The sequence below is a fragment of the Dioscorea cayenensis genome, chromosome 21, assembly GCF_009730915.1.
Source record: "Dioscorea cayenensis subsp. rotundata cultivar TDr96_F1 chromosome 21, TDr96_F1_v2_PseudoChromosome.rev07_lg8_w22 25.fasta, whole genome shotgun sequence".
In the NCBI taxonomy this organism is placed as follows: Eukaryota; Viridiplantae; Streptophyta; class Magnoliopsida; order Dioscoreales; family Dioscoreaceae; genus Dioscorea; species Dioscorea cayenensis.
The window spans coordinates 1,227,509-1,238,662 of NC_052491.1; positions in this window are offsets into that span (position 1 = coordinate 1,227,509).

Genomic DNA, 11,154 nt, shown 5'->3' on the forward strand with positions numbered 1-11,154 from the left:
AAATATAAGAAGGTGGATTGCAGTACATAAATAAAAAAAACTAAAAAAACTAAATAACTAAATTAACCAAATTTTCCAGATGTAGAGGCAATCAAGAAAGCTGCATAAGTAAATATATAACCTACGGAAAAATGGGCTAATCCAACCAATCTTGCTTGAACAATGGAAAGAGCCACTGGCTTATCTCTCCACCGAATTAAATTAGCCAAAGGTGTGCGTTCATGAGCCCATGCTAAAGTTTCAATCAATTCTTGCCAATAACCACGCCAGGAAATTAAGAACATAAATCCAGTAGCCCAAACAAGATGCCCAAATAAGAACATCCACGCCCATACCGATAAACTATTCATCAATGGCATGAGCAATAATCACAGGAGAGAGATAAAACAAAGCATGTTGATATGCATATGAATTATATTGCATGTATTGTTGAAATGACAAGATGATCATCCGTCGACTTATTTCACATTATACATGGGTCAATCTACAAGCACATCACTGATAAAAGACCGAAGATAAATTATTGCTTACCCATCCAAACACAGCATAGCTAAAGATCTCTTTATTTAATATTTTATAAATACCTCAGTTTTATTTGTCATTTTAATTTATTTATTTATTCGGGATTGTAATTATTTTAATTTTATTTTTAATTTAGGTCTCTTAAATACTTGTTTTAATATTTGCAAAAAAAAAAAATCTGTTGAATATTTGTATTATTTAAATTGATAAAACACAATATACGAGCGTCCTCATTTTATAATGAGATATTATTGAGTGTGTTATTCGATGTAGTATTATTTTAAAGTGATAAGACAACACAAATGTTTTATCAATCCAATAAAAATAAAACACCACTCGGCCTTTTATTAAAATCATGGTTTTCTAAACAAATTTATTTTTCTTCAAATCATTTATTTAAAGTTTAAACGTAGGTAAATATTTGGTCAGCAGCTAATGGAACTGAAGCATAATAAAGATATATAAACGAGTAATCAGCGTTTTGATCTGATTGTGGATTAAAGAAAACCGTGGTTCGCTTCTAAGACATTTAGAGAATTCAATCGGGAATGGGGAAAGTAAAGGAAGAAAATACGTGTAAATGTCTTTTTATGTCCTCTTATAGGGTGAAATAAGCTAGTCGACAATAACGTATTATCTATTAATATTATTTTATTTGTAATATGTTATTAAGAAGTTATTCTTATAATCTAAATTTGGCTATATTTATAATTAATTTTAAATTCTTTTAAAATTGTCAACAAATTATTTATTTGTAATTATCTTCTTTCAATTATTTATTTTGAAGAAAAATTTAGAATCTTGATAAACGAAACAATTATTAAAATCAAATGCATATCATCAAATTCAATCATGCACCGTTGATCTCTTTCCCAGACATATATTTATTATTATTATTCGTAGTAATTCTAACGAAGACAGCATATATATCGCAATAAATCTAATGAATAAATCAACTTCCGACGCCCGCCCAATCGGGCCATAATTGGTTCCAAACTTGCATCATAAGGAGAACCGTAGGATGAGAAGAAGAAGAAGAGAAGACAATCAGAACACATCATCATCATCATCATCATCATCTTCTTCTTCTTTCTCCATCTCCATTATTTTCATCTTCTTCCACCGCCATGTTCGAAGGCTATGCCTGAGCCATCAAGGCCGGAGGAGCGGTGTGCGTCGGGGCGATGAGTCAGATCTCATCAACGGTGGCGCCAGCTGATTTCGCACGGGCTACCGCACTTTGAGATGTGTTTCTCGGTGAAAATAATTAATGTCAGTGCACTGCACTTTAAGCCTGGGGGTTAGGCATTCGCAAGAAATTTGGAGGAAATGGTAACTCGTGGTCCTTCCTCAATCTCATTCCTCCAAGAATCCTTCCCCATTTCTAGGCCTCGCCAACCAAACAACGGATTAGATCTATTCCCAAGCCATTCACAATCCAATGCTTGCAAACAAACAACACTCTTTAATTTTAAATTTACTAGTGGTGTAACTCCAAAGCCATGATTGCTAGGTTCATCTATTATAGGGGTGGAGGCGCTTAATCGGTGCATGGCGAGTTTGACTCTAGATCATCCATAAACAAGATTACACTTGAGACTTTTCTTTATAAAAATACCTTAACCACTTGAGTTAAATCTTTGCATAGTTATATTATTAAGGAAAAATTATAACAACAAAATCGTAAAACAAATAAAAGTGTGTTTTTATAGAAAGTAATACTCAAAGATCGTCCTCTCTACTTTAAAAACGTGTCCTCGGTTCCCCACTTGTTTTCGTTTTTGTCTCCCTACTTTTCTAAAACATGCCCAATTAGTCTAAGAGCAAACGACTGTCGATTTTAGTAGGGGGAACCAAAAGGCACGCTTTGGTAGAGTAGGGACCAAACTTTTACATTTTGGGAAATCCTCCACATCTCCGTCAGTGGTCATTAGACGGGCAAATATGAAGGCATTTGCCTTGACTCATGGGACACTGCTTTTAGAAAAGTAGGGGTACTCAAACATGTATATTTTGAAAAATAGAGGAATTGTATGGAGTATTACTCCTTTTATAGCCAATGCTATGTTCTTTATTGCATACCGGCAAAAGAAACATGTCAGTGGTTTGTATAATATAAAGCTTGGAAACCAATAAAATAAATTTGAGAAGGAAGGTAAATCTAGGAGCAAATGAATTCTAATTAGATTTTCTCATTGCAATTGTTGGTACCTTCTTCGAGGTTTCTACTTTATATATATATATATAGAGAGAGAGAGAGAGAGAGAAAGAGAAAGGAGTAAACTGCAACCAACTATTCCAACAATGGACCTCATCGAATCAACAATTTAGGGTCGCTTGATTCGCAGCATCTATATATTACCGCAGAAGACCTATGACTATAATAAATATTTTATATAGCCGGAAACGCTGTGGCATTACGAGATTATCTGTTTGGTTGAGAATTTATATTGTTGGTAATCTCGTATCACCATGTTTTGTTAGTCATGATAATTACCTTACTAATATGTCAAGTTTCCCAAATATTCCTCAAGACATAAAATTTTGAAAAATTTTAATTTAAAGTATTTAAATAAATAAATAATTAAATTATAATATCAAAATTATCACATTTTTCTAATACCTTTGTATTTACCAAAAATACCCTCACATATAAATTTTGAAAAATTTTAATTTGAAGTATTTAGATAACAGATAATTAAATTATAATATCAAAATTATTTTTTTACACAATTTTAAATACCTTTGTATTTACCAAAATACCTTTTACATATTTGAAAAACTTATTTTAAGTATTTAGATAAATAAATAATTAAATTATAATATCAAAAATAATGACGGGAAAAATAAAAACTAGGGTTTTGATAATGAGTATAATAGCGAATTAGATTAAAACGGTAACAAGAAAAACCTCGGGTTTGTTTAGTTTTGAAAATAGGCAAAAATTTATAAAGTGAGTGTACTAGCATTATCAGTAAAAGTGATAAAGACTAGAGAGAAATTATCGCTCACCGACTCACTCTCAAGCACACAGTTGACCCAAAACATGTGCTCACAACTGGCATCAAAATTGGCTCCATATTGCTAACAATGCAGAATATATATGTTATAAATGTAAAGATAGAATAAGTATCAGAGATGCAGATTTACCAAACACCCAAAAACCCCAAGAATTAGCTTTCTTCTTCTTTCTTCTTTTATTTCTCTCTTTCTTTCTTTCTTTTTATATCAAAGTATACAAAACGAGGAGGGTATGTATAGGTTGCAAGAGTCGAATGAACGCCGGATCGATCCGATCCGACGGTCCAAAATACCCCGGTTGGTGGAATAAGAATACAGACCGGGCTGCCGCCACAAGATCTACATGGGCGGCTGCCACATGTCGTACAGAGATAACTGAGAAGTTGCTATAGTAATGCCTACAGCATGTGAAATTGCTACAAAGAGGGCATCCATTAAAAATATTTGCTTATAACACTCCCCTTGACGCTTACGCACCAAAGGATATGCCCTGCTAAAACCTTGCTAGCAAAACCCAGCGATAAAAACCTAGCTAAGGAAAAAGAGAATACACTATCTCAGCATACATCTGAGGGTTACCGCCTCATTAAAAACCTTGCCTCTGAAAACCCATTGGACAAAAACCTCGACGAAGGGAAAAAGAGTACAGCCTCCTCAAATAAATAACTTTTAACTCATATCAAGTACTTACATCCTTAAGTCTTCTCATCCCGATTTTGTATATAAGTCTCCTTAAGTGAATGCACTTAGGAATTGATTTTGTGAATAGATCGCCTTGATTCTCACCGGATCGAATCTCTTTGAACTTCTATAACGCCTTCTTTCCTCGAGATCATGAGTGTAGAAAAATTTTCAAGCATATATGCTTTCGCTCGTCACCTTTTAATATAACCTCCTTGTATTTGAGAAATACAAGCACCGCTGCTGTCTCTCATAAAATTCACTCAGATAGCATTTGTTGTTACATCGATGGTAATTTGCAGGACGACTCAGTGATACGCCTAAATCATAGATCGTAAACTCATCGGGTATTCACGACTGGCTTCATGGAGAGCTAGAATTTCAAGATGATTTGACTGGGAAGTAGTCAGTAAGAGTTTGTTTTCATGGAACGCCACTGAGATAGTCAGTATTCATCTGTAAGAAAACATGTATCCAGACCCCGAGATCGCCTTTTTCCGAGGATCGATAGTATACCCAAAGATCAAGAAACCCGTGAGGTCGGACGAAGATTCTTTGTCGATAGAATCAAAACCTGCATCTCGTAGTTCCTCGTAAATAACGTAGCACATCTCTTTTATTCCTTTCCAAAGTGTCTTTCGCTGTCTGTAGAACCCATCTCTTGCTAGAAGATTTATCGCAGCTATATCCTGGGTCTCCATATTATTCGTAAAGATACATTAATGCACCGATTGCACTTAAATATGGAGTTTCGGACTAAGAATGATCTCCTTCTTCCGGCATGAAACGGATCTTTCTCGAACATCAAGAGTTCGGACGACCATCGAGCGCATCTCAGCTGGATAAGCCTCTCCATATCGAACTTTCCCGCAAGACCTTTTCTCAGATAGGTTGATCGACGCACAAATATTCCCGAGGATAAGTGCTCGACTAGATACCTAGACATAATTTGGTCTCTTCCCAAATCTTTCATTTCAAATTCTTTTCTCGAGACATGATGTCGTAACAGCAATTTCGTAAGAGGGTGCCTACAAGATTTAAAATCATCCACATATACCGCTATCACAACATAAAACCGTTAGTATAACTTTTAATAAACACACATGGACTATATACTATCACTTTTGGTATCCTTCTTTTATAAGATATTCACCGAGACTCGTTATACCACATCCGGCTCTGCATTGCTTTTAACCCATAAAGAGATCTCTCGAATTTAATAGAGTATAAAATGATGACTTATTTGTAATGTTTGTTTTTCTATATCCTTCTAGTGATTTTCATATATATGCTTGGCTTTCATATCCATATGCATATGCCGCGACAACATCCATCAACCGCGACATCTAATTTATTACTCACGCTATGGCAATTAAAAATCGAAAAGTAATTCCATCCATTATGTGGAGAGTATGCTCCTTCATAATCAATACCGTGCATTTGAGAAAAACCTCGAGCAACCAAATCTTGCTTTGTATCTCATAATTTGATTATTTTCATTTCTTTTTCTCACAAACACCCATTTATAACCGGATCGGTTTTTATCCCTTCCGGTGCTCGCAATCTACGCCCAAACACCTCACGCTTTGATAGGAATTTAGCTCACCGTATAGCTTCTTTTCCATTTTGGCCAATCATTTCTGTCATCGACATTCTTCAATGGATCGTGGCTCGATCATTATCAAGATTTATTTATATATCCGAGCTACATCGAGATGAATATATCATTTATTTCGTCTCATGCCGATTCAATCTTTCACCATCATCTACATAGCAAATTGAATTTTCAACATTTTCGTAAATATCATCCCCTATCGATTCTTCATTAACTTGTTCTCGAGGGTTTTATAATTTCCTCTCCTTTTCATACGTGGAGATCCTTATCTTTATTTTTTTCCTCGCTCTTTTCTAGGAGTCGAATCTTTGGCACTCAATCTGGTCTTCCACGCTTTTTGTCATGCTTATTTTCTACTTTGATTTTCTTTTCAATGGATTCTTAGGAATCTCAATTCTTGCAGGAGCATTAGCAATATCGGTATATAAGGATTTGCTTACCATTTTAGTAATCTGCTGAATCCATCTGTATTTCATTTGCGTAATATTTTTGCAATTTAACGATCCTTTCGAACTTCAAGTTCACATTCACTGCATACGAGGATCATAAGCGTATGTAATCGTATGCATTCCAATCACTTGCTCTATTTTGAGTAATCATTTCTCCCTAATGCAGTGTGTGAAAGCATGATTCATCAAAATGACAATCAGCAAATCTGCAGAATACATCCCCCGACTGGTTCTAAACATCGTATAATCAAGGAATCATAACCAACATATATACCAAGTCCATCATGACCCATTGTCATTTATTCGTGGTGGTATATATATAACGACAACCAAATATTCTTATATATGAAATATCGCTCTTTACCCATAACAAGTTGGTGTGCTAGATACGAATCATATGCAGGGTGATCCAGACTTAAAAGCCGCACAGATGCAAAATAAGCACGACCCTCACCACCAGAGAGGCGCTGCCCTTAATAACATCGATCGGGCAATAATCGAGTCTTTTAATTAATGACTCGCTAACCCATTTTGTCATGTATACGAGCTAACTGACGTCTACCGTATTCCAACCGCCATACAATAATCATAAAATGATTTTGATTTAAAATTCACCAAAGATTATCAAGACGCACTGCCTTTTATGGGATAATCCGAAATTGTGCTTTTAAGCCTCGATAATTTGTGCTAATAACCTTGCAAATGCTACATTCCTTGTAGCATGTATGAAACATGGGACCATCTAGTCGATGCGATCGATTAAAAACCATAAAATACCTAAAATGGTCCACACGACGGACGATTGGTCCACAAATGTCTCCCTCAGTATTCTCTGTAAAAATTTAGGAGATTCACCACCACCTTTGTTATGTAGAAGGTCCGGTTATTAGCTCTCCCATCGAATACGCGAATACGAGATATTCATTTACGTGTTGTGGACTTTTATAATCCTTCGTCACAAGGCCCATGAGAATCAGTAATAATCCGTGCAACATAATAAACGACCCTGGACGTCCAAGTCTCCTTTCACGCCATATTTTTAAATATCTCTCTGGTCATTAACCTTCCGGTTAATCACCGGGATTGCGATTCCATCACTTTAACACGCAGAAAATAATATAACCTCGAGGATATACAGTGGAAAGCTTTCAAGTACACGCTGTTTGGCATGAATCGACTCTCACGTAATAGTCACATATTCTTTCCTCTCCTTATCAACCGCCCCTGGGTGACATCCATTGAGACGATATCTTTAAAGCTTAAAAGGTTCCTTCTAGACTTAGGGCATAGAGAGCATTTTTCATCCGGCAAGGATGCTCCATTTGGCAACATCAACGCCGCTTCTCCGTAATCCTCTCTCAACCGTGTCCCACGACTCGCCATCGTGGCTATATATGCCTTCTCTATCGATAAGGATATAAAATATATTTTTCTTGTCACAAATAGTATTGCGTGTCAGTCCCAAGCAATCAATAAATGTATCTCATCAATGTACCATATTCTAACACAGTAAGAAAAACATAATTTAATACATAAAGACATATTACAAACTAGTCTATAAGGAAATCATATATCTAAATACGATTTTCAGCTACATTTAAATTATTTCATGAATTATCCTCAATTGGATCAACTCATGGGTAGTCACGAAAAATTTGTCTCCAATATCTTTACCTTTCTTGTTTTAAGCGATTCTCGTAAAGATGGGATGAAATGTTTTTGGGGTCCCGCAATTTCTGACCAAACGACCTTCCGTGCCACAACGATAGATGTATCTTCTTTCGTCTCTAACCCCATCTTCGTGGCTTTTGTCGCTTCCGCTGATGTACATCATCTGAGTATCGCGGGTCCCGATATTATTTCGCCCCCACCACGACCGCTGCAGTCCTCGACCACCATAATTTCTCGCCCACCCGCGTTTTTCACTAAGACCGCGACTACTGCCCATCTTCTTCACTAAAATTAATTTCCCAGCAAAGTAGTAAGCGATCCGTATGGTCGAGATTGACGATTCCAGCATCAACTAATTCACTGCTTTTGCCCGCCACAAGGAGACAAGAATTAACTGTAGAATTTTCAGAAAAATTTCTTTTTCTATATTGTTGTTGACTATACTACCGCATGCCAAATGTCAGAACGTTTTCTCGAGCATCATTCCTTCTATCATCGCTTTCTCCACAGACCTAAGCATCAAACAATTTTCAAATAGCTCCGAATTATATTCTCGCACGCTTTTAAAATTCAAACGAGGCTCACTCAATCATTACGCCAGCTAGGGCAAGCAGACCATCTCGAGATGTTCAAATCTCTTTCGTGACAACCACAATCCCCTCGGATCCCTCAATCGTCAAGTATTCATTCTTCAGCGCCATCATCACATGACGCCTTATAAATATTAAGGCCTTCTACTTTTATTATCACTAGCTCAACTCATATTAGCCTCAATAGTTTTTACTCCGTGTTCTCGGCTCACTGATGGAGCCTCGATATCGAGGCTCCAGAGATATAATCGCTCCCGAGACTCAAGGGCCCTCAAATCTCTTTGCAACATTTGCCATTTTTCTCTCAAAATAATAATACAGCATGTAATTAGAATAGAGAGCATGTAATAAAAAATAAAGCATCTATAACTGCTCATATATACTCAAGACTCGTCTCACGATAACACTATTCATGTATACCATGCACTATGCTCACGTATACCTCAAGATCAGTTCATAGTCACGCAATTATCGGCAAAGATTGGGGAATTAAAAATTTGTTTGAAAGTGATTATAAGTTAAAAAGGGAAGAAGAAGTAAAAATAGCGGAGAGAAGAAAATAGGGGAGGTCGACGGAGAAAAACGAGTCATTGACGAGAAAAGTCACTGAGTCCGACTCGAGAAACCTCAAGGGGCCATGAGAGAGAGGACTAGGGAGAAGAGAAAAGGGCCCCGACAGAGTTTTTACCCCGACTTTTGTCAACGATCGCCGGACTGAGGGTCGCCAAGAAGATGATGTTATCGCTACATTCGATTCGATGGAAAACCTCATCAGAATAATAATATTATCGTTTATTTCTTGTTTATTTTAAAAAGCATCGCAATATTAGCCTTAGTGGCTTTAGTAATCGTATGTTTTTATGTATGCTTCCAAGAAAATCTTATGCGATTGTCTGATCGTAATAAAATGTATGGTTTTGCAGTATTATATTATCTCGTCGATCCTTCCTCGATTCAAATAGTTAGAATCGATTCCACATATATATATATATATTAGAGAGTCAAAAGAAAATTAAAATCATATGAGCAAATTCGTAGCGATAACGTGTTAAGAATATATATGTTATAAACGAAAGATAGTAATAAGAATAGAGCCGTAGTATTTACCAAACACCCAAAAACCCTCAAGAATTAGCTTCTTCTTCTTCTTTCTTCTTTATTTCTCTCTTTCTTTCTCTTCTCTTTTATATACTCAAAAGTCATACAAAACGAGGGGTATTTATAGGTTACAAGAGTCGAATGAACTGGCCGCAGACGACCCGATCCGACGCGTCCAAAAATACGTCGCTATGGAATAACAGTAACAAAGACGTGGCCATTGCCACAGCATGTCACATGGCGGCCGCCACGTAAAGAATATCTCAGAAGTTGTTATAGTAATGCCTACCGCCATGCCGAAATTGCTACACAAGAGTAAGATTCATTAAAAATATTTGTCGTTTATAACAAATAAGTTAATTTTTAGGCCTTTGTGAACTGATCCGCCTCTTCGTCAAGCAACGACTTTGATCTGCTCATTTCGCTTTTTCAACCCTTTGTTTTCCATAAAGAAAGAGAGTCGTAATTTCCGATCAAAGATTTCTCACAACATAGCGGTTAACAACTTCATCACATTCATTCCTTTATAATTAAGATCTTTCCATAGAACCACGAATCATATTTCCTAGCAACATGGTTAATTAAAATAATTAATTATATTATTAATCGTTTGAAGGACATTAATTGTTATGCGTTTGGTCACTCGAATAAAATGAGATAGAAATATAGTAAAATTACTTACATGCTATTTTCATGTTGTTTAATGCAAATAAATAATAATTGCATAAACAATGAGATTTTTATTTGATAATAATTAAATTTATCTCATTTATAAAAATATTATAAATATAATTGGTTCATTTTAATTATTATAATTAAATATTATAACTAATAACTAATATCCACTTCAATTATCATTATTAAAATTTTTAAACCACAGCACAATGCACTTCACTATATTTTAATTATCATAATAAATTATTTAAATTAAATAATTCACTTCAATTATTATCCATTTTATTTATTATAATTAATTATTTTAATTAATTATAATAATCACTAAAATAAAATAAAATTAAAAAGAGGGCAAATATAATGCAAAATAGAAGTTTCTAGGACATACCTATATGAAGTACTAGTGGTTTGCTTCTTTATCAATTTCAAAGTTTATGGTTCGAAGTCAGAAGACCCTTTAAGTATAATGTAGTCTAAATTGTTTATAACAGAGCCATGCTTAACCCAGTTTAAACGTTACCGGCGGGCAGATGTATTCTCTACGAAGTTCCTTTTCTTTTGTCAAAGCACAACTTTCCTCCAAACAAAACAATATTTTAATGAATAAAATAAATTACTAGAAAAAAAATATTTCAACTTAAATAAGAAATTCTAAATTTGATCCACATTTATATCCTATATCTAGTCCTACAAATCAACACCCGCTTTGTTCATCTAGTTTAAAGGACCGATACGGATCAAGCTTTGTCGATATAAAAAATCGAGTACTTCATCTAGATTTGAAAACCGATCGAGTACTCTATTTTGCTCACCCTTAAACAAATTCTCTCAT